The sequence below is a fragment of the Spermophilus citellus genome (genome assembly GCF_964194105.1).
Source record: "Spermophilus citellus genome assembly, chromosome: 7".
Classification (NCBI taxonomy): Eukaryota; Metazoa; Chordata; class Mammalia; order Rodentia; family Sciuridae; genus Spermophilus; species Spermophilus citellus.
Window position 1 is genome coordinate 139,766,599 of NC_138188.1, and position 21,551 is coordinate 139,788,149.

Consider the following 21,551-nt stretch of genomic DNA (forward strand, 5'->3'; position numbering starts at 1 on the left):
GATTTTCTTTTATTAGTTTGGTTCTAAAGTCATGCATTTTTTTAAATAGGGTATTTAAAGAATTCTGTCTTCATGAATCAAAGCTTACTTCAAATATACATCAATGTATAACTAATACCTCTTTTAAAAATGCATATATAAGGGATAGATAAAAAATAAAGGATTTTTGTTCCATGATCAAAAGCAAAAACATGGGCTATCTCTGGTAAAGGAAAGGTTTTATCTTAAATTTTGCGCTCGTGCTCGCTCTCTCTCTCTCTCTCTCTCTCTCTCTCTCTCTCTCTCTCTTGTCTACTTTGTGTGTCCTAAGACTGCTTAATGCATTCTTGCTGAAAGCTACTAATACTTTGGTTGAAGATGTAATGAGTTACCATATTTCTTCTGTTTCCCACAATCATTGTGGACTCCCCAGGATTACTTGGTAATAAATTAATTTATGCTTTTGAAGATTTAACACAAATCACTCATCATAAAATGTGCATATGGCACTTCTTGGTATCCAAGACACTAATCATCATTTTCTCGATAGAACAGGAATCATGGTGGCATGTTGACTCATTCTTACACCTTCAAAGGTAGTTTGAGTCTTATCTGGGGTGGGATGCTTCTTCATTCCCTTGAATTCAGGAGATGTTACTCAAAAACAACTTTCTAAGATGTACTACACTTTATAGCTGATGAAATTTAAAATAGTCTACAAGGTAGGCTTAAAAATGTTAATTAAAATTTATAAAATTCACAGAAATATAGAATCCTAGTTTGGGACCTTATTTTATAAACTATGACTTCCAACATTCAATTCCAAGAACACTCATAACCTAATATTTGCGGCAATATTGCCTCCCTTAAATTCTAGAAGAAATGTTGTCATGGAATTTTCTAAGATAGTTAGGTATTGATTACTCCTTATGTATTATTTTCTTTTAAAAAATATTTTGCTAACTTCAGATGATGTTGAAAACCTTGTTGTTGATACTTTGCATCTCTTTACAGTCTAGCTTTCTAATAAGAATGTAAGCATATTGTAAAAAAAAAAAAGAATTTCAGATGCTCAAAGATTATTCAAATAGTCATGCAAACTCAATACTGAATATTCTCAGGAAACAAAATGCTGCCATATTCTTCTCCATTTTCTTCTGTTCATCAAAGGGATTTGAAGGATGGTGCCATCCTTAGATACTAACAGTTTCTTCTCTTTAACATTTAAGCATACATTCTACATCTATTGTTGAATTAACATGATGTTCTAGGTATTGTGTTGCATACCAGGTATGATCAATTTCAAGTTTATAAATCATATACAAGCTCATAATAATTTTTACAAACACTTTGTGTTAATTATCTGTAGAATTCAGAATTTTGTTGAATACCTGCTTTCCTTCATTTCTCTGTCATTTTCTTCGTGTTCTTAAAAACACACACACACACACAACAACAACAAAGAAAAAACACTGTCCTTTCTACATGGCTTTCAGGCCATATCAACTTGGTTTAAGATCCTTCTTCAATAGTTTACTACCACATATCTCAAATAGATGGCAGTGGAGCATTAAACTCTTTGTCAATAAATGTTTGTTAAGGTTCCAGTTTAAGACAACTTCAATGACAAATTTTTCATGCTGACATTCTCCAACCAAGACTAATTCAGTGAAATTCATTGGCTCATTCTCATCCTCTTTCCCTCTCTTTTCTGTTTATATACTTTCCTTATCTCTTCCTCTCTAATTGTCTTAGCAACACTTTGGGATCACAGCATTGGAGTATTAGATTTGATATCACTTTAGTGAATACACACTTTATGTATTCATAGTTGAAGATCCTTGGCCCGGGAAATTTACCAAGAAATCACAGAGAAAGTTCAGGAAATGCCTTTTCCCTATGGAAAAATCTAGATGCCATAGTCAACCCACTTGTTTTATCTTGAAATTTTCAAGGAGAGTTCCTTGTCTTGATTCATCTTTCTTTCCACAGTGCCTGGTGTACTGGAAGAAGTCAACTTATATTTGTGGAAAGAATCAGAAACTTTATGTCATATTTGAAGATGTTTTCATCATGAGATGATTTACATTTCATCTTCCCAAGTACAGAGGTGTTAATTTTTCATTCCTCTGAGCAAAAAGAGGAATTTGAAAATTTCAAAATCATGTTCTGATAATCTTCATGGCATACTGTCATTTCAGAGGAAGGAAAGAGGGACCCTCTTTTTCTGTTTCCCCTCAGAGCACTTATTAAGTGATTAGAATTAAAATCAATATTCTCATGGTTTTTATATTGAAAAAAGGTATGACCAAGCTATTCACTGAGCAATTCTTTATAAGGGTTTCTGGAAGTCTGGAACATGGAGAAATTTGATAAACCATTTTGATAGTGGAAGTTTAAGTGATACTATGCTAAGAATATAAGATGTACCCAGAATCACACACATTTAAAAAGATATGCAAAATGAAAAATTTTTCATGCTGACAAACATTCTCATTATATATTCACCGAAATCTCATCCCTTATTTCTCACCAAAATCTAATTTTATCCTATATACAGTTATTTGTTTGCTTTCTTGTTTTGATTTTAGTCATTAATGAACAGAATATCAGCAATTTGACTGTTCACTTAAATTACTTAGTTGAGTATTGAACCAAATTTGTTTCTCAACACCAAACACAGCAAGCATTCTAGAAGACTGACTCTTAACAGATTGAATCAAAAGGGAAGGAAAGCAAAGTGGAATTACCTGGACAAGTTGGACCATGGAATAGAGGGGACAGAAATGAGGCCATTCTGTTTTCAACAGTGACTTGGAAAAAAAATAATTTTGATGTTTCTGTTCATAGTTAGAGATATCTTGAAATATACACATGAACTTCTTGGCTCATTTCCTGTTGTGTTAGAGTGTTCCTGCTGTTTTTGCACTCAAGCAGGTTTAAAAAGAGAAAGACTCATTGTTTTAGTCTGCACCTCAATTGGGTCAAAGTATTCTAGGTCTCTGATTTTCAGAAATCCTATTTGGTTATCTATCTAAGTGTAAAGAAATTCTAGAGAATACTTTCTTTTTTTAAAAATAATATTTATTTTTTGTTGTAGTTGTACACAATACCTTTATTTTATTTGTATTTATGTGGTGCTGAGAATCAAACCCAGGGCTTCCAACATGCTAGGCAAGTGCTCTACCACTGAACCATAACCCCAGCTCAAGAATTAATTAATTTTCACAAATTCAAGTTAATAGGACACTCACTGACAGAGAAAAACTGTATTGCATAAGTGGAAATATATATTTATTAGCTTTTCGAAAGATTTTCTTTCCAGAATAGGCAATTTAAGAAACCATATTAGTATTTGTATGACACTTATAGATTATAAAAGTAAAATAAACAGTATACCTTAATCCTAATGATTATCACTTGAATTTCCAGTCAACTGGAAAGGAATTCTCAATTTGGTTAGTGGAAAGTTTCATTCATACTGGACTATATATTATCTTCCCCCAATTTTGTATTTATGTAAATTAACACTTTTTACATATAAAATAAATCATGGAAATATTTGGTATAGTTCAAAACAAACAAACAAACAAAAAACTGAACAAAGTAAAATTCCCCCCAAAAAATCAAACTAGTTAAAAGCAAAACATGTCACTGTTAGACACACATGTATATTTCAATCCCATTTTAGTATATTTTCTGTTGCTATGACAAAACACCTGAGACTGGATAGTGTATTAAAAAAGTAAAGGATTACTTATCTTATTGTTTTGGAGGCTGAAAGTCCAAGATTGGGTGGGCCCATTTGTTTGGCTTCTGATGAGGGCCTTCTGGCTATGTCAGCACATGACAGATAGCATCACTGTAGGAGTGTGTGCAAGAGGAAGAGACTGGACTATGAGCGAAGCTTTTTCTTCTTCTAATAATTTATATTTTGAAAAATTAAGTGTGATCCTTGGAGAACAACATTAACTCCTTCAGAGGGTGTGCCCAATGACTTAACTGTATTCAAGTAGGCTTTACCTCTTAAAGTTTCTAACACCCCACACTGGGAACCAAACTTCAAGCACATGAACCTGTGGAAGATGTAAACCATATCCAAGCCACAGCATTTCATTTGTTTATTCATTTGTTGTTTTTGTCTTAGCAAGCAGTAGTTTACCTAGTGTTATAGATGGTTTTCTGTTACTGAGTGCAGAAATGGACTGGCAATGACTTTCTACTATTTTTCACCTCTTATAGGTCCCACCACCTCTTAATATTGCCACATCAGGGACCAAGCTTCTAACACATGAGCCACTAGCATATAAAGCACATCCAAACCATAGCACCCAAAGAAGTTTCAAATGCAAAATGAAGTTGAATTAGATTACCTATAATACTGGTTCCAGAATTAGCAGTGTATGATTTTACAAATATATGCAAAAGTCCCCATTCAATAATACTATTTTATAACCTTTGTGAATTTTGGTAGGTAGACTTTCTATTTTTTTTTCAATCAACAGAAATTAATCAAAGTCTTATTGTGTGTGCATAATGTTTAGCAATGAGTGTGCAAAAGTCATCCCTTCTTACCTCGAGCAACTTAAAATCATGCTAGGTAGAAAAGATCTAGAAATAAAAGGAAACTAAAATTGTAAGTTGGTTCTAAGTATTAAGAAAGTGAAACAAATGTTATCCTCTTTAGAATTTCAGGATTTAGGTTGTTTTTCCTATGTGACTTGAAGCAACCAGGGAAAGATTTTTGGAGGAAATATGTTTTTAAAAATGGTTCTGAAAGAAGGAGACAGATAAACTAGCAAAGAAAAATATCCCAGAAAAATGCTTATCTCTGTTCCTAACTGTAGGAACATGAGAAAGTATTCATTACAGATGGGGGAAACGGACCCACTAAAGATTGCCTTTGGACATCACAGGTCAAAAAGAAAATTAACATTCATTGAAAAATTGTACTCTCATATTAATAACTGGTTTGATGATCAAATCAAACTGTGTCTCAAAGAATATATATGTAGCTATGATATAAAACATTAAGGAAACTTCAGTATTTGCATGTTGATCAGGAGGGTAAATGCATGCATATGTAGTTTGTTTTTTCCATATCTCATATGCATTCATGGGAAGTGTCTATAAGTGCCTCCTAGGTCTTTCCTGATATAGCTGAAAATGTTCCAGAACTCCTAATTTCTTGCCCCCCCCCACTCCTAAAAGCTTGCTTTTCTCTAATTGCCCTATCTCAGTAAATGGCACCAACTTCTGTCTAGTACCTGAAGTGTAAAATCTAGGTGTGATCTTGGATCCTTCTTGTTTTTCAACCAACATTTCGTCTAAGTCCTTCGAACTTGACTTTCAGCTCTGTTTGGTATAACCACTTCTCCCAACCTCCAGGACTTGCCACTTTTTCTTGAAATACTGTCATCAGCTAGTTTCCTAACTGCCATTTCTGCTTCTATTCTTCTCCCCCTAGAGATAATCTTCCTCAAATCAGTTGGAGTTATTTTTCAAAAATGTGAATTAGGTAGAACCCATTTATAGTTTCTCATTAGAGGAACATTTCAACTCCCTACCCTTGCCTACTTGAGCTTGCATCATGGGACTTCAGCTTGAGTTTCTGATTTCAACTCCCACTATTCATTCTCCCCTTGAGTATCCCATCTTAGTATGTTGACCTTCAAGAAGTTCCTCTAACATGCCTTGGTTTGTAGCCTAAGGGCTCTACACTTACTTATTTTATCTGCTTGAGAACCTGAACCTTCCCGGCTTTCTTCTTATTATATCAGACCATCACTAAAACATCACTTCCTCAGAAAGTGATTCTGTGATGTCCCAATTAATACTTCCAACTCATTACTTTTTTTTCTCTTTATCTGGATCTATTCATATCATAATACATGCTAATACATAATAGCAAAGATATTGTCTCTTTAAAATCTGGAGATACATCCTGAGAATCTAGGAGAATGCAGAGCACCAAAGAAATAGTTGATAAGTAATTTTTGAATGAATTTATTAAAGAAAATGGACAGTACATTGTGAAACATTATCTAAAGGAGTGAGACATTGTTCTGTTACCAGAAGCATCTAGATCACACACATTTATACACGTTTACTTTCTCTACTTGAGGAAATTACTAAACACCCAAGTTTTCTCCTAAAAAAATGAGAATAATGCTGTCAGGCTGGTTTGTGGAGAGGAGAAGAGATGATGAACATTAAGAACATAATCAATAGTTGGCCAACAGAAAATGTTCACTGATTGTACTGATATTTTTGATAGGGAATATAAGAGTAATAATTCAATGCCCTAGATTCCAATGAATCTATTTTATCAAAGAAGAATAAAATTTAAAAATCCACCTTTCAACTTACTATTAGGGACTTCTAGAATACTCTTGAATATTAACCCCTGGGAAATGGAATAAGAACCATGGCTTAAATAGTTTAAACTCATATGGGACAAAACAATAAAAAATATCTAAAAACAAAACAAAACAAAACAAAACAAAACATTACATTGGAAAAGAAATCGATCCAATGACTTATTGCATCTTTTTATAATTTCTAGGGAGAATGTGCATGTTTAATTCATTGAATTCTCCACTGTTTCTATGCTGAAATTCACTTAGATGACAATTGCACTCCTATCAACAAAATTGGATTAAAAAAAACATTAAGAGTTTCATTATTGAAAAGTTTCCCTATATAATATATTAAAGCTCACTGACTAGATGAATCCCCACTTGCACTTTGTGTGAATTATAAAAGGTGCCCTTTCTTCTTGGCAGATGATGCACCCACCCTTGCATATGTAATTGGACTTATAGCTTGGTCATCAGAGCCTGGCCTGTATTGGAGTTTCACTCATCTCCCTGGCTGGTCTCCCTTTTATAGGGTACAGCCCAAGCAACCATATGCAGTGGTGCTGTAAGTATTAGATAATGAATAAGAGGACAAAACAGGAGTCTGAGCAAAGTGAACTGAATATTGACAAAGCTCAGCTATGCCTTTCTTCAACTGATAACTTGGAACAGCATGCAGAATAAAAAAGACATGGTTTCCACAATGAGAAAAAAATTATAGTTATGTCATATTTAGCTTTATTTTGCTAATGATTATTGATCTAAACTCTAAAAAATGTATCCAAGAAACATGCTTATCAGTATTTGAAGACTGAAGTAATAGCTTGATAAACTTGCTGCAGTAAGGAAGAAAAGCTGGGAAATGGAGATAATTATCAGGAGCTGAATTTGAATTATATGGGTTAAGTGTCCCTTATTAAAATTACTTGGGACCAGAAGTCTTTTAAATTTTGATTTTTTTTCTAAAATTTGGAACATGTGCATATACATAATGCAATATCTTGGGGATGAGACCCAAATTCTAAACATAAAATTCACTTATGTTTCATGTATGCATTATATATATAGACTGAAGGTAATTTTATAAAATACTTATAAGAATTTGTGCACAAAAAAAGTTACATGGTGTGGAATTTTCCATTTGCATCATTAGTTTAGCACTCAAAATTGCATATTTTGAAGCACTTAAGATTTCAGATTTCCAGATTAGGAATGCTTAACCTTTATCTGCTTTTTAAAGAATGCCATCTGCATTCAACTTAATTCTAATAATTTTTACTGAGCACCCACCGTACTGTTGGGCATTGCAAACTGCAGAAAAATAATTGCAAACATTTAGACCTTGTGAAAGCCACATCTGGGAGCACAATATGAATCTATGAATTGCTATTCCATAGATTACAGTAATAAAAATATCATAATAACAAAGAAGTCAGGTCCAAGAAAAAAATCTACATATTGACAGGTAGACCAAGAGAGAAGTAGAAATGGGCAATTTCATTGGGAGCCTTCAGAAGCTTTAGCAAAGCTAACCACCTTTAGAGGGCAAGACCCCTCTGTCACCTTAATGTAATATTCCAGTGTTTTGAATGAGTGAGAGAAAAAAAAATTATCTCAAGGGAAACAACATGAACATAGACCAGGATGGAAAGGTCAAGCGTCTCTTTAGGGCACAGTAGACAATCCACATTGGCAGGAGTGAAGGGGACACAGACAGACAGGAAGGGTGTGATCCTGGTTGGCAAGGTACAAAAGAGGCATGAGGTGGACTAGAATCTAGCTGGGTGTGATCTTTTTTTCTGTATTTCTATGTTTTAAGGGTAATATATTTTCTTCTGAAGGCTTTTAAATATTATCACTTTTATTATGCCTCAAGTGGTGTGCCTTACATAGGAGAATGGGTACAGGAGAGTGAGGAGGGAGTTGAGGAGGATGCTCTTATGTACGGCCTTAGAGAAGCAATGAGGACTTAATGTTTACAAAAATGGTGAAATGATTAACAGATTTGGTAAAACTAAAAGAGCTGTTTAGAACTCTGTATTTTTTTATTAAGAATTTTTTTTTATTAAGAGCACCTGGAAACTGGGCTATAACATAAGCAAATTTTCATTCAGATTTATTGTCAATTCTTAGCTCTTTTACAACTAGTTAAGATGATATTCATTCTTATTTGTTTATTAAACTCCAAGACATTTTGTATGGTCATGTATTTACACACATTTTCTTATTTTATATTTTATAATGCAGTCAGTTTGATTTGTAAATATAAATGAACTCATGTGTTTAATTAAGAACAAACACATAACAATAAATAATAACACTTTCATGCTTATATTTGAATACCTCTCTATTTTAGATATTTTATATGTACAATTGCAGTTCTGATTTTTGAAAACTATGTATTTACTTATTATGGTGCCAGGGATTGAACCCAGGACCTCATGCATGCTAGGCAAGCACTCTACCTCTAGCCCCCAACTTGTATCTTGAGATAATTATTAAACCTACAGAAAAGTTACAAAAGAGTGCCTAGTATTTCCATATACCCTTCACCCTTCTTTCCTAATGTCAATATATTATGTAATCATAGTCCAGTTATCAAAACCTAGAAATTAACACTGGTACTGTTGATCGATATTAATGCTATTGGCCTCTCAATCTTATTTTTATAAAAAAAATGCACATATATAGCAAAAAGTTGTAACCTACTGTTTATATGCACTGAATGCTATTTTAAGCTTTCAGACAGTGAGAACTAATATGATGGATTATACTCTACAATGTTAGCCAATGACTATTAACACAACCTTCTGCAAATGATCTCAGTACTTTATCATGTTCTCCTTTTGTGTTATTTATTTTGGATTCCAACAAACAATTTTGACCCAATATAGCTGACACAAATATTTGTAAGTAATAGCAATTGTCAAACACACACACACACACACATACACACACACACACACATTTAAAACATAACAGAGAAAGAGGATTGCTGTGTATAAAATGTGAGTTTCGTTTATCAATGGTAACAACATCAAGGAAATGGTTAAAAATAGAAGATAAACAGATGAGTAGGCAATTAAGGACTGATGGAAATTCTTTGACATTGTTAAGGATATTATTCATATCTCTAGATTCTGGAAGGAGTGATCAACAGTTCTGGAAAAGGAAGGAGGACTTCTAAATTCATTTATAGAGAATTTCTGAGATACTGAGTGTTTGACCTGTCAACCATTGTTAAACTCCATTTGGACCTCCAGCCTCATTTCAGTGTGTTCCTTTGTTAAACACCCCCATCCACCCTGTGGCTCAAGCCAAAACCCTAGCTCTCATCCTCTACACCTCTGTAATTTCTCAAATCCAGTTCATCTATGAGTACTGCTACTTTTACCTCACAAATATATTTTTAAATCATCTCACTCTGTGTTCTTAACTGCTACCAACCCAGAGTATGGCTTTTTCTCTCACACCAAAACTATTCCAATAACACCCCAACTGTTCTGCCTGGATTTTATCCTTCTCTTCTCCAACCTCATCCCCATAGAGAAATCAAACTTAACATTTTCAAGTTATAACTCTGATCATGTCACTCCCCTCTTAACATCTTCCAAAGTCTTTTCATAGCACACAGATTGGAAACTCTCCTTTAAAAAAGAAAAAGAAAAAAAGGCCCAGAAGTCTCACATCAATCAGTTACTACTCATCTCTCTCAACTTATTTCTCTTTTCACCCAGATGGGATCTGCTGCATGCAAGATGTCCTTGGCCCTAGAAACAGAATGTGGAAACTTCTCTTTGCCACTACCTCAGACTTTTTCATTCCTCCTCCAGCATCTTCTTAAAGGCAATTTGTACTTCACACTATCCAAGCTGCAATAGGGAGAAGAAAGGGTATCCGGGAGTTCTCATTTTAATGCTACTATCTTCAGTGTGCTTCCCATTCTTCAGTGTGGGTAGTAGTCTAAATCTGCTAAGGTGCTTTGGGTGTACATCAGTAGTACCTCTGGTAACATCAGCTGAAAATCCTGTGCTTGAGTAATGAAGTTTCCTGTCATTCCTGTGCCATCCTCAGCTTGAGATTTTCAGGATCCATTTCAAACGACTCTCTCTATGGTGTTCATCCTTTGTCCCAGGTGCTTCAATAGGCAGCCTCTTTTCATGCTTGTCACTGCTGGTCCAACAGGCTATATTAATGTGTTCTTTGCACCAATAAACTCTGGAAATTCAAGCAAATATCAATATTGTAGGAGACTCTCCTTTGATCTGAAGCTAAAGCACCTAGATAATCCAAGTGTGTCATTTATATTGTCCAGGCAGGCTTCAAACTCACTTCTACTCTTATCTCCCAACTCCAGCTCTCCAAGTGGTCTTAAAGAAAATTCTTTTCCTAAAATTGAGAAAAGGGTAGGTATAGTGGTCCCTAAATAAATCTTCTTCAGAAGGACTTATTCTAAGTCTTGTATAGTTTCAATGTGTTCAGAGACACATCCTTTGAAAGTCCGGCAAGGTTTCTCAAAATCTACTTTGTAATTTATTACCTTTTAAATAGTACTATTCCAATTGAACAATTTGAACATAATGCACTGATATGTACATAAGATAAATAAGATTTTATATATGAATAACTTTAACTCTGTTTTTAAATTAGATTTATCAAATTGAATATTGAAAGGGCATTTCAGTATCTATTCATATAGATGAGCCATATCAAAAAAACTATTAAATGAAAACCAAGCTGTTTAATACATTTATGAAATGTTCTCTGTCAACATTCTTAAAATTTTTATACCTTTGAGTATTAAGCATTCCTTTCAGCCTTGTTTTCATCTTATGCATGCTTAAATATAAACCTCCAGGAAGAAGGGGTCTAACTGTACATTATTCTTTCAAAAAGAGTGAGATACTGAATATGGGTTTGGGGAGAAGATTACTAAAAAGAACTCCCCAGATAAAATATAATATATATTTTATATTTTATATAGTTTATATAGTATTATATATTAAAATATATATTAAGTCACTATAATACTTGTATGGTAAGTTTAAAACATGCTAGTATTAATCATACAATCTAAAATCTAGAATAGATAGTGCTGTGATGGTTTTATAAGAGGCTGAAAAAAATTTTAGATTTAGTATCTCAGTCAGCAGAGACACTTTATAATGTAGCTTATAACTTTGGCCACATTCTACTAAGAATGATCCCACATGCTTTTCCAGGCTTTAGAGATTTGCTCATTTTTTTAATATTTATTTTTTTTGCTCCTTTAAAAAAAATATTTATTTTTTCATTGTAGTTGGACACAGTACTTTTATTTTATTTATTTATTTTTATGTGGTGCTGAGGATCAAACCCTAGGCCTCACATGTGTGAAGCAAGCGCTCTACTACTAGAGCCACAATCCCAGCCCCGTCCTTTTGCTTTTAATGAACCCATCTTAGCTTCCTAAAACAGATCTGAATGGTTAATTTTTGCAAATTCTCAATAACTTTAATTGTAAATATTCCTGTTTATTAAGTAGGAAATAGTACAATATTTCATTGCAATGCAAGGAAGCAAGCTATGAATGTGCTATCAAGTTCATTCAGTTATTAATAAACAGATAATACTTGAGTCAAGTATTCAAATGTATATTATGATATCCTTAAAAATTTCAGTTGAATATTTAAATAGAAGACAAAATTAAATAAAATAATCTCATTGATATATTATTTTGCTACATGAGTAGGTACACAGTCAGGGGACACACCTGTTCTTGATAGAGAATGGTCCCATGTATTGGCTTCTAGAATCATATATTCCTGGCAGAAGTAACTGAAGTTAGCATTGGTTTTTTGGGGGGGAAGAAAGTTGTTTCATCAGCGTCTGAGGACAAAATGAATAAATTAATATCCCAAATATACAATAATAGAAACCTGAATTATTCATGAAATAATGCCAGGGTTTTTATTTGCTTTATAGTATTAAGAACTGCTGTCTAATATGTTTGGTTGTCATTAATTATCTTAGAATCCAGAAGGGATTAAAAAGAGATTCCCACTAATCTTGAATGATATCCTCTGGAGGTGTCCCCTGCCCTGAGAATAAGAAAGAAACTCTTCCTTATGACTTGTAAGTCCTTGAGGGTGAGCAGATCCATCCAAGCTGGCCTCCCTGCTTTCTGGTTTGCTCCAGCCATGATGGTTTCCTCTTAATGACTTCTAATATGCTGAGTACCTTCCTGCCTTGGGACCCTAGACCAAGCTACTTCCTCTAGTGCAGTCTCTCCACCAGGTCTTCTATCATGTTCTCATTTTTCAAACTGATTTCATGTTTTGCCTTCTGAAGACCTTTCCTCTTAGACTTTCCTGACCATCCCATCCATGTGAGAACTCTTTCTTGTCCCTTTTGTTATTTTCCATCATAGCACATAATCCTATAATCATTTAAAAATATTTTGAATACAATTTTAGCACCTGAAAACTGCTAAATAGACGTGCAACAAATATTCTATTGAACAATAAATTCTCTGAAAACCTGGGAAAACCCAGAGGCAATAAAGAAATGTCAGTTGAGTGAATGAATGAATTTCAGACCAAAGGACTGATTGGTATAAAATATTCTCAATATCTGCCTCATTGTAGGAAATGCCTTTTTGACAATACAGCTCTATTAAAAGTTTCATATCCACAAACAACAGTTGACAATTCATTGCAAGTTTCAATATTCATCTTTTAGAATGTATATACTTTTAAAAGAATTTTGGGTCTGAATATGGAAACAAAATAATGTTCTCAAGTAATACCTTCATGTCCAACTTTTACTCAACTTTTGCTTTAAGTAAAATATGAGCGTAGGGATCTCTGGTTTTCCATTTTCAAAATACTGTTTCACAATCAAATGTACATGCTCCTCAACTTAAGATGGGGTTTTTCCATAAGTCCATCATAAGTTGAGAATATCATTAAGAGGGAGAGATTCTACCGAACAACACAGCTTAGTGGGTGTTTGGGAGTTTTAGCTCTCTGCTAATGCCTTGTGTTACAACATAGTATGGTACTACACCTGGTTTGCCCAGGAAAAGATTAAAAAAATCAAAATTTATAGTCCAGTTTCTACTCAATTCACGTCACTTTCTCTCCATGTTAAAGTGGAAAAATTACAACTCAAATTTTAGTTGGGACTATTTGCATACACAATTGAAGTGCATTGGCTTTAAATAGCAAAGCCTAATATTACCAAGGTCTATATTGCATTTTTAAATTATTAAATAGAGATTGAGACATATGAGTCCACTTACTGGGGAACTAGCAATGATTTGGGTTTTCAAGTTGGCTTTGAAAAAGTATTAAGATAGATTTTCCCCTCCAAACCACAGTGCAATATATTTTCTTTGATTAGGAAATGGTATGGTTCATAGACTGGGTTTCACTTACATTCCCAGATAGCAATGAAAGTTTACAAAGTTTTTATTGCCTACTTAGACATTATAACTACATTAACCATGGGCCTATGATTTGGGGATAAATGAAATATTGTTTATAAAGTCTTTTATATATATTACTGTGGATTGAACCCAGGGGCACTTTACTGCTGAGTTAACATCCCAGCCCATTTTATTTTTTTTTATTTTGAAAAGTATTGTTTTATATCTTTGATATATAAAAACGGAGCATCCATGAACAAATTTAATTTAGAGAAGAAAAATAAATCACATTTCATTCTTATTTTTTTAATGTTACAGAAAAATTAAGAAACTAAAGAAATACAGCTAGTGATTTCAGATTTTCCTTTGGGAAATCCTGGCATTCCAGACAAACTTTGATAGGATTCTTTTGATAGAACTCATTTCTGAATTTTCAGGAAGTTTATCTTTGATCTGAAAAGATATGTGTTGGGGTTGCATACAAAACCTAAAATTAAGAAAATGTGAAACACCATGTCAGGGATGCAAGTTTAATGACTGTATTTTTAAATTTTAGAGACATTTAAAATAGCATGGCAGTTAAAAAATGATAAAATAAACTTGTAAAAATCAGCACAGAAGGTCTTTTGGTTTGCTTGCCTGTGTGTAAAATTAAAGTGACACCTATCTTTCTTTTAAGTTGTGGTCCGCTTACTCGAAATAACCTTTTGGCTTTTTAAGTGATTGCATGATGAATGGTCCAAGCTGACATTTATGCCAACATGACTCTCACTGTCCTGGCCCACTCTGTGTCATCTGAGTTGCTGTCAGAGACTTGCCCTATTTATCTCTGACCTCTACATATCAAATGTGCTCTAAGTTCATTGCGGTCCATAACATGATTTGTGCAAGTCAGTTTTGAGATGGTATCTGCCCAGTCTGAAGAGTATGGCCTGGCAGGGAGATCAGAGGAAGCAGGAATAGACTTAGAAGCTCTTTGTTGGGGAGGCCATTGCAAAGAAGAAGACATCTGAATAGCTGCCATGTCTAAAGTGTGCAAAGCCATCAGAAATTGAGTTCTGGAGGCATGTATAGGAGTATGTCTTCTGGATGTCTTCTGGGCACCAACCATCTATCTGAAGGGTTTGGCATTGGGCTCATTACCCATTACTTACATATTCAAGAAATATAGCAAAAACACATTCTTTCCGTTCAGAATTATTTTAGCCAACACAGGACATGTGAGGGTACCATCATGTCCTTATAGGCTGTACTTGAATTGAACTCAGTTTACTTCTTGTCACTAGAAAGAGAATTTCATTAACAATAATTACAGTAAAAATGTTACTCAGTGATGACAGAGAAATGTGGTGTCATAATGCTTTGAAGAAAGCAGGAAATGTTGAAATAAAATTTGGAATTATATATTTCTAAAGGTAGAAAACTTTTCCAAACTCTGAAATTTCAGGGTTATATGAAATTCATTTGTAACAGTTTCTTCACACATCATGTGACTTTATTTTCATTTGTTTTATGTTTTGGGTAAAACAGCAACAACATTATGAGACAAAACAAAATGAAATAAAATTATATATACGTATATATACATATATAATTATTTGAATGCAATTTTTAAATGCAATTCATAATTTATCTTATTAGCATTCATAGAATAGTGCCTTATAAACATATTAAGATTATTAGAGTGACACAATGGTATGTATTTTAATTGTCCTTAAAATTGAATTGTCTTTCTTTTATTTATATAAGCCAATGAGGATGGTTTAACTTTGGACTTACAAAATTATATATATATATATATATATATATATATATATATATATATATAGTTAATTATACCTTAATAAATCTGGGGAAAAAATAAAATAAAGGGACTTTGAAGCCATTCAACTGTACATGTTATTATATTAGTACACAGTGGTTTATTTTGTGCTATTAAATAGTTTACAAATATGAAGATTATGTTTTATTTGATATTTAAGAATGATTTCAAATTATGGTTCTCTGATGTGTAAATGGAGTACACAATGGGCATATTTCTTTTGTGGACTGAGATATACCACTTACAAGAAAACTCAACATCAAAAATTTTGTTAATTTTGAGGCAAGATAAATTAAATCAAAATAAACTCATTCATTGAGAGATGAGAGGAAGAGGAATTCAAAATAAAGGACTTAATAGGATAATTTCAAAGTAGAATTTTTGGTGTCTGTAAATTTTTCTTGAAATAAAAATGGCTTATAATCATGTCTTAATCCCATTAGAGTTAATGTGAGAGATGTCTTCCTGCTAAGGTTTTTTATTGTTTTAAATGCATGATTTTTTTAAAAATACAACTTTAATGGAGATTACACTCTTAATTTTTGGTTGGATTTTATGTTGCAATATCAGTTTAGGTATGTTTTCTTTAATGACCATGTACACTAATTAGAAAGAAAACAATTTACAGGGAGCCGTATCAAATAGAGCCCTGCAAATGGTATGAGCTTTTTCCAAAGATCCATATTGTCCTTGGACTTGGCTGTTGTATTATTCTTTAAATGGAATTGATTGTGTGGTTGTAATGAAAGTAACAGATTGATTTCTATCCAGTGTTACAAAGAGTAAATAGAAAAATGTTCCTGCCTTGACCTGCATTCATAACCAATGGGATTTGCTGGCTTTAGACCCAATCCTTAATAAGAGATAAGATGCAAATGTAATAAAACTGCTTCAAAGTTTAAGGGTCTTTTCAATGCTCATCAGAGACGTTTCTTGTTGCATTTAGATGTGTTGTATTGATTAGCTCACAATCACCTAGGAAATATTACTTTCTTTAAATGCAATTCATAATTTATCATGTAATTAGCATTCATAGAATAGTGCCTTATAAACATATTAAGATTATTGGAGTGACAAAATGGTATGCATTTTAATTGTCCTTAAAATTGACTTGCCTTTTTGTATTTATATAAGCCAATGAAAATGGTTTAGCTTTGGACTTACCAAGATTATTTGTGGCTAACAAATATTTTTGTCGGTATAAATTTTTACATTGTAAAATATTCAGAAAGGTGAAATATTAATATATTTAATTAACATAGTAGCATTTTTTCTAAAGAACCATTTCTGCTGAATTCACAATTATATTATTTGCTAAGACATGAAATGTTTGTTATAATAATGTTGGTTCAATATGGAACTGTTATTCTTTTTCCTCTATCTTTTCATGATAATTAAGAAGAAAAACATACATGAGAAGTATAATTACATTTTTTTTATTCTAGTATTCAGGAATTTGAATCTCATTTCCTATTCATCCTTTTGTAAATAAACTGAAGTCTACATAAGAAGAAATTTAGAACATAGAATGCAATTGGTAACTTCACTTTGCTATAAATAAAGAATGAAAAAAAAAAAAAAAGAAAACCTAACAATTCATTTGTACGCAACAGTTTCTTCACACATTATGTGACTTTATTTTAATTTGTTTTATGTTTTGGGTAAAACAGTGTAGTGTAATGATGCCTAAATGAGACAAAACAAAATGAAACAAAATAAAAACAAAACAAAAAAAACTAAAAAAAAAAAAAAAACTAACACATTTGACTCCCAATGTTTCTCAGTTGTAGCTTCCAAGAGCTCTCTATTCTTCCCAGCCCACTTGATACCCTGCAGGTTGTGGCAGACAATTCACAGGAAAAGCTTAGACATTGAGCTTGCACGCTTCTTGACTCCATTTTAAACCTTTTGTTCACACCAGGGTGGCATTTTTTCACACCGCATGTGGCAATTTTGACTCCTATCCAACTTGTCTTATAAAATCAAAGTCTGTGATTTTTTACATTCACAGGGTTGCTTCCTGAACTGCTACTGCTATATGAGTTGTTCCTAGTCATTGGTGCAGAAGTTTATAGCAAAATGTGTTTTAGGGAGAGTGAAGGAGACAGCAATATGAGAAATGTTCTGGCCTGAAACACAGGAAATAAATTTTGGATGAAACAGTAGCTGACTGCAAAAATCATATGTGAAAATAAAAATATTCTGGCCTCTATTTTATTATTTTTGCAGTAGCATGTTGAGTGTTCAGTTTAATTAAAAAAAACAATATGGTGACATCATTTTTAGGTTGTAACATATTATTTTAAAAATAAAACTGACATGCAATCATAGTACTAAATATCACTCTCAGATTCAGAAAGTTATTTCCCCATATTTTAAAATGTTCATTGATTGCAAGTAAATTTTACTTTTAGATATAATCATTCAACATGCTTTGTTTGATCCCAAGTTCAACTCTTGAGTAAAACAATACCTATTATTTAAAACATTGTACTATGAACCACAATGCTGAAACAATTTCTACAACAACTTCTTCATTCTTAATTTTTTTCCCCCTCTGGTTAGCTAAAAATATCACTTCAGTCATTCATATTTTCCAATAATAAATTACGTGGTTGTTTCAAAGGAATTATATAAAATAATAATCATGAAATAACAGCAACACTAGAAAATTTTACCAAGTGCAAAGGCATGCACAGAGGCTTGTTCCCATAATTATTAGGAACAACATGAAAACTGCAAATAAAAAGTCTCTGCAGATAATCTGGCAATAATTACCATATATATCTGTCTACATATTTATCTTTATACTTTTCTTTTGAAATTAGTTATTTTCATTAACTAAGACATATAAAATAATATTTTGAAAACATTTCTCAGACATATGTATGTATTAATTCAGTGTTTTTGTAGAGGAGCAGAGGAAAATTATTTTCATCCCAAAATAAATTATAATCATATGAATTTTTATGTTTTCTGCAGTTGTGAAATAATCATACTTTTTATTTCTAAATTACTACTTTTTGAACATAAAGAATTCAATTACAGCAAAAAGAGAAATGAAAAATCAGTTAATAGAAATAAGTCAGTAAGGCAGTAATAATGTAAACTGTTAAATTTTAAAATGAAAGAAGTTTATTACATATTTTATTAAATTTTTAGCAACAAAACCAATATAAAAAAGAGATTCTTTTCAGTGATGTGAGTTGCATAATTTATATATCAAAAGAGCCACATTACTGTGCTTTAAGAAAAAATATATAACAAGTATTTGTGGATTATAGTTTTTATGCTTTCTTTAAGGGAATACTTAAATAAATCCAGTGCATTTGAATTATTCATTACAATATTTGAAATATGAAATAGATCCAATAAATTGAGAAAGACCTCATTTAGAATTTAGATTTTTTTAACCTTTTTGGAATAACAAAGCATGACTGACAAGAACATAGTAGAGAAAGAACATTGCGTTGCAAGTTCTGTAACAGTAGGTGCACTGGCAGACAGGTCGGCTGCATACTCTCCCTTTTACAGACAGAAAACTACTTCCACTGTAGCTCCTATGGAGTCTTAGACAATCAAAAGCAAATGATTTCCAGGAATAGTTGAATGCAAATAGTTAATATAAATAAAAATCTATTTAAAACAAATGCACTATAATGGCTTTTATAATCTGGGATGCTTTTATTATGCACAGATATTTATCAAGTATACTTTTTTTTGCCTAAGTTAATTTAAAATCTGAACTCATTAAAGATAGAAAGAAAAAAATCATTTGTATTTAAATATAAAAGTGTTACAAAGATCAAATAAAATCCTTCATTAAAAGTGAAACAAACCATTGAAAGCAAGTAAAATATTCAAATAAGCACAATACCTATTTAACTGAAGTTTGATATTAAACCCTCATCTGGAAATCTAATAAACTATTTGTAATGAAGAACATGAAAGAGACCAAAATCATCTAGAGAAAATAAACAAAATTTATGAAATAAAATTTACCTACTTTTGCAGCTCATATGTTTGTTGAAAAAAGGTATGTCTTTATTTCATAGGCATGCCAAAGAATGTAGAAAGATATTAACTCATCATTTATCATGATCTAGTAGAGAAAATCACAACTTTTATTGCTTTAGGTTTCTGATTTCCTACCCTCCCCGCCTGCTCCCTGCGTTTCCTTGGACTCTCTTCTGGACAGCATTCTTCTATCTTAGGTGGAACAAAATAAGATCCCTAAACAGACACACAGGAAATAACCACCACCCAGCTGGAGAAATAGGTTTTTCTGCCTTTGCTCTGTCTTTGTACATTAATAAGACCAGCTGATACATTCTGCCACAAAATTCAGCTTGCGAGTAATCCTCTGCTACTTAAGGCTGGATGAAAAGAGTGCTCATTGTGAATTATGTTTCATCTGTCACAATAACCTTCTTTATTCTGCTGTGGACCTCCCCTTTGCCTGTGGCAATTAGAGAAAATATGTATGCCTTAAAGTATGAAATACTGGCTTCTTAAAATGAAACTCAGCAAAACAAAACCTGGTGGCACTGACAATGCTTTCAAGTAATATAGTGAAGATAAGCAGATGAGGCATTTTGAAGTTGTTCTGATTTTGTAAGGATATAGTAAAAGACATTTTAGAATTAGCAGGTGGTAGAGTTGCTATTGCTTATTATTAACATTGGTTATTGACAACAATAAGTGAATTCTAATTGTATTAAGAAATTAAATCTAAACATTTTCATATTGTTTATTTTCTAATTAAATCATACCATCAGAGATATATGACAAGTAAATGATATTTATTTAGCATACTAAATCACAGTGATTTTATGTGCCTTTCAGAAACCACAATACATTTAAGTGCTTTTAAGTATATTTCAATGTTTCAGAATATTTTCACAAATAGTTAAAGGGGCAAAATCAAAGAAGAAATATTTCCTTTAAACAGAGCTTATCAAACAGTTTTGTTTAGCTTAAAATCAATGTGATTATTTGATTTACTTACTCTTACAAATCACTGAAATTACCTCGAGGCAGTTCAAGTTCACCTTTCTGGAATTAAGCCTGTTAAATGATAGACATAACCGCACCAACTCCTTAGAAGGACACCTCAACTTTTTGGCTTCATAGGGTACAGTAAAAGTTACGCCACTTGTAGTCAGAAACGAGTGAAGTTCAAAGACCTTAAAAAGCTACAAAAGAAAACAAACAATTGACAGGAAAGAAAATGCTCTAACACCAAGAGAAAGTCTGCTGAGGAGGTCACTGAAACAGTCACCGTAACAGTGTGATAAAGGCATATAAATGATTTAAGCTAACACGAAATTCATAAAGTCTGAAGAAAAAATTCTTGAGACTGAAAGGAAAACCTCTTGGCCCACTGCACAGGTTGGGCACAAAAGTGCTTGCTAAGCTATCTATTTCACACATGCAACGACAGAAGGTTCGATATTCATTCGATCGATGAGTGAAAAGGCACAATGGCAAAATCAGACAGACTTCTTTTCAAATACAGATCTCCAATGTCCCCCTACAGTCTGCAGATGCACGGCTGGTGGTGTGGCTCAGACGGAGCAAGGGTTACATCAAGGCTGTTCTCTGGACCGTGCAAACAGTCTAGACCAATGACCTGCAGCATCATGCCCTTTGAAGAAGAGGCAAGTTCGGTCATGATGAAGAAAAATCAAGGCGTACCCCTTTTAACAATAGGGAGCAGCTCGAGGCTGCAAAGAGGTAAGCAGGGTAAGAAGAAAACGGCATCTGCTTCCATGGTTACAGGCCAACTATGAGAACCTTGCTTTTCAAGGGAGTCTGTTCTCAGGCTCCCTCACGGGGTATGTCATGCATTATAAGCAAAGGCAGGTTGAGCTGAAATCCGCATAGTTATTTCAGAGTAAAATGATACGGAGCACATGGCTGGCAGAAAAAAAAAAAGGTCACATGACTGTTAAGAACCAGACTTGGGCTATTTCAGAATAGA

The 21,551-nt window shown here is 33.0% G+C and overlaps 1 protein-coding gene and 1 long non-coding RNA gene across 4 annotated transcripts in view; one reads left to right on the forward strand and one right to left on the reverse strand.

The window, feature by feature from the left end:
* The window catches only part of LOC308653452 (uncharacterized protein), a 697,023-nt gene that overhangs the window by 408,560 nt on the left and 266,912 nt on the right, over positions 1 to 21,551 (forward strand). The window contains exon 1 of one of the 3 annotated variants that reach the window (XR_014023041.1): positions 19,434 to 21,304. The exons of 1 other annotated variant lie outside the window; for it this stretch is intronic. The gene's annotated coding sequence lies outside the window, so the exon portion shown is untranslated. Of the gene's footprint in view, positions 1 to 19,433; positions 21,305 to 21,551 lie in introns of those variants that run through there. One more of the 3 variants, XR_014023042.1, reaches the window with a different exon arrangement.
* Positions 8,710 to 19,687, reverse strand: LOC308653453. Its single transcript, XR_014023045.1, has 3 exons — positions 19,575 to 19,687; positions 12,091 to 12,206; positions 8,710 to 10,556 (listed from the first exon to the last, which is right to left on the reverse strand). It is a non-coding gene; the product is annotated as an uncharacterized lncRNA (long non-coding RNA).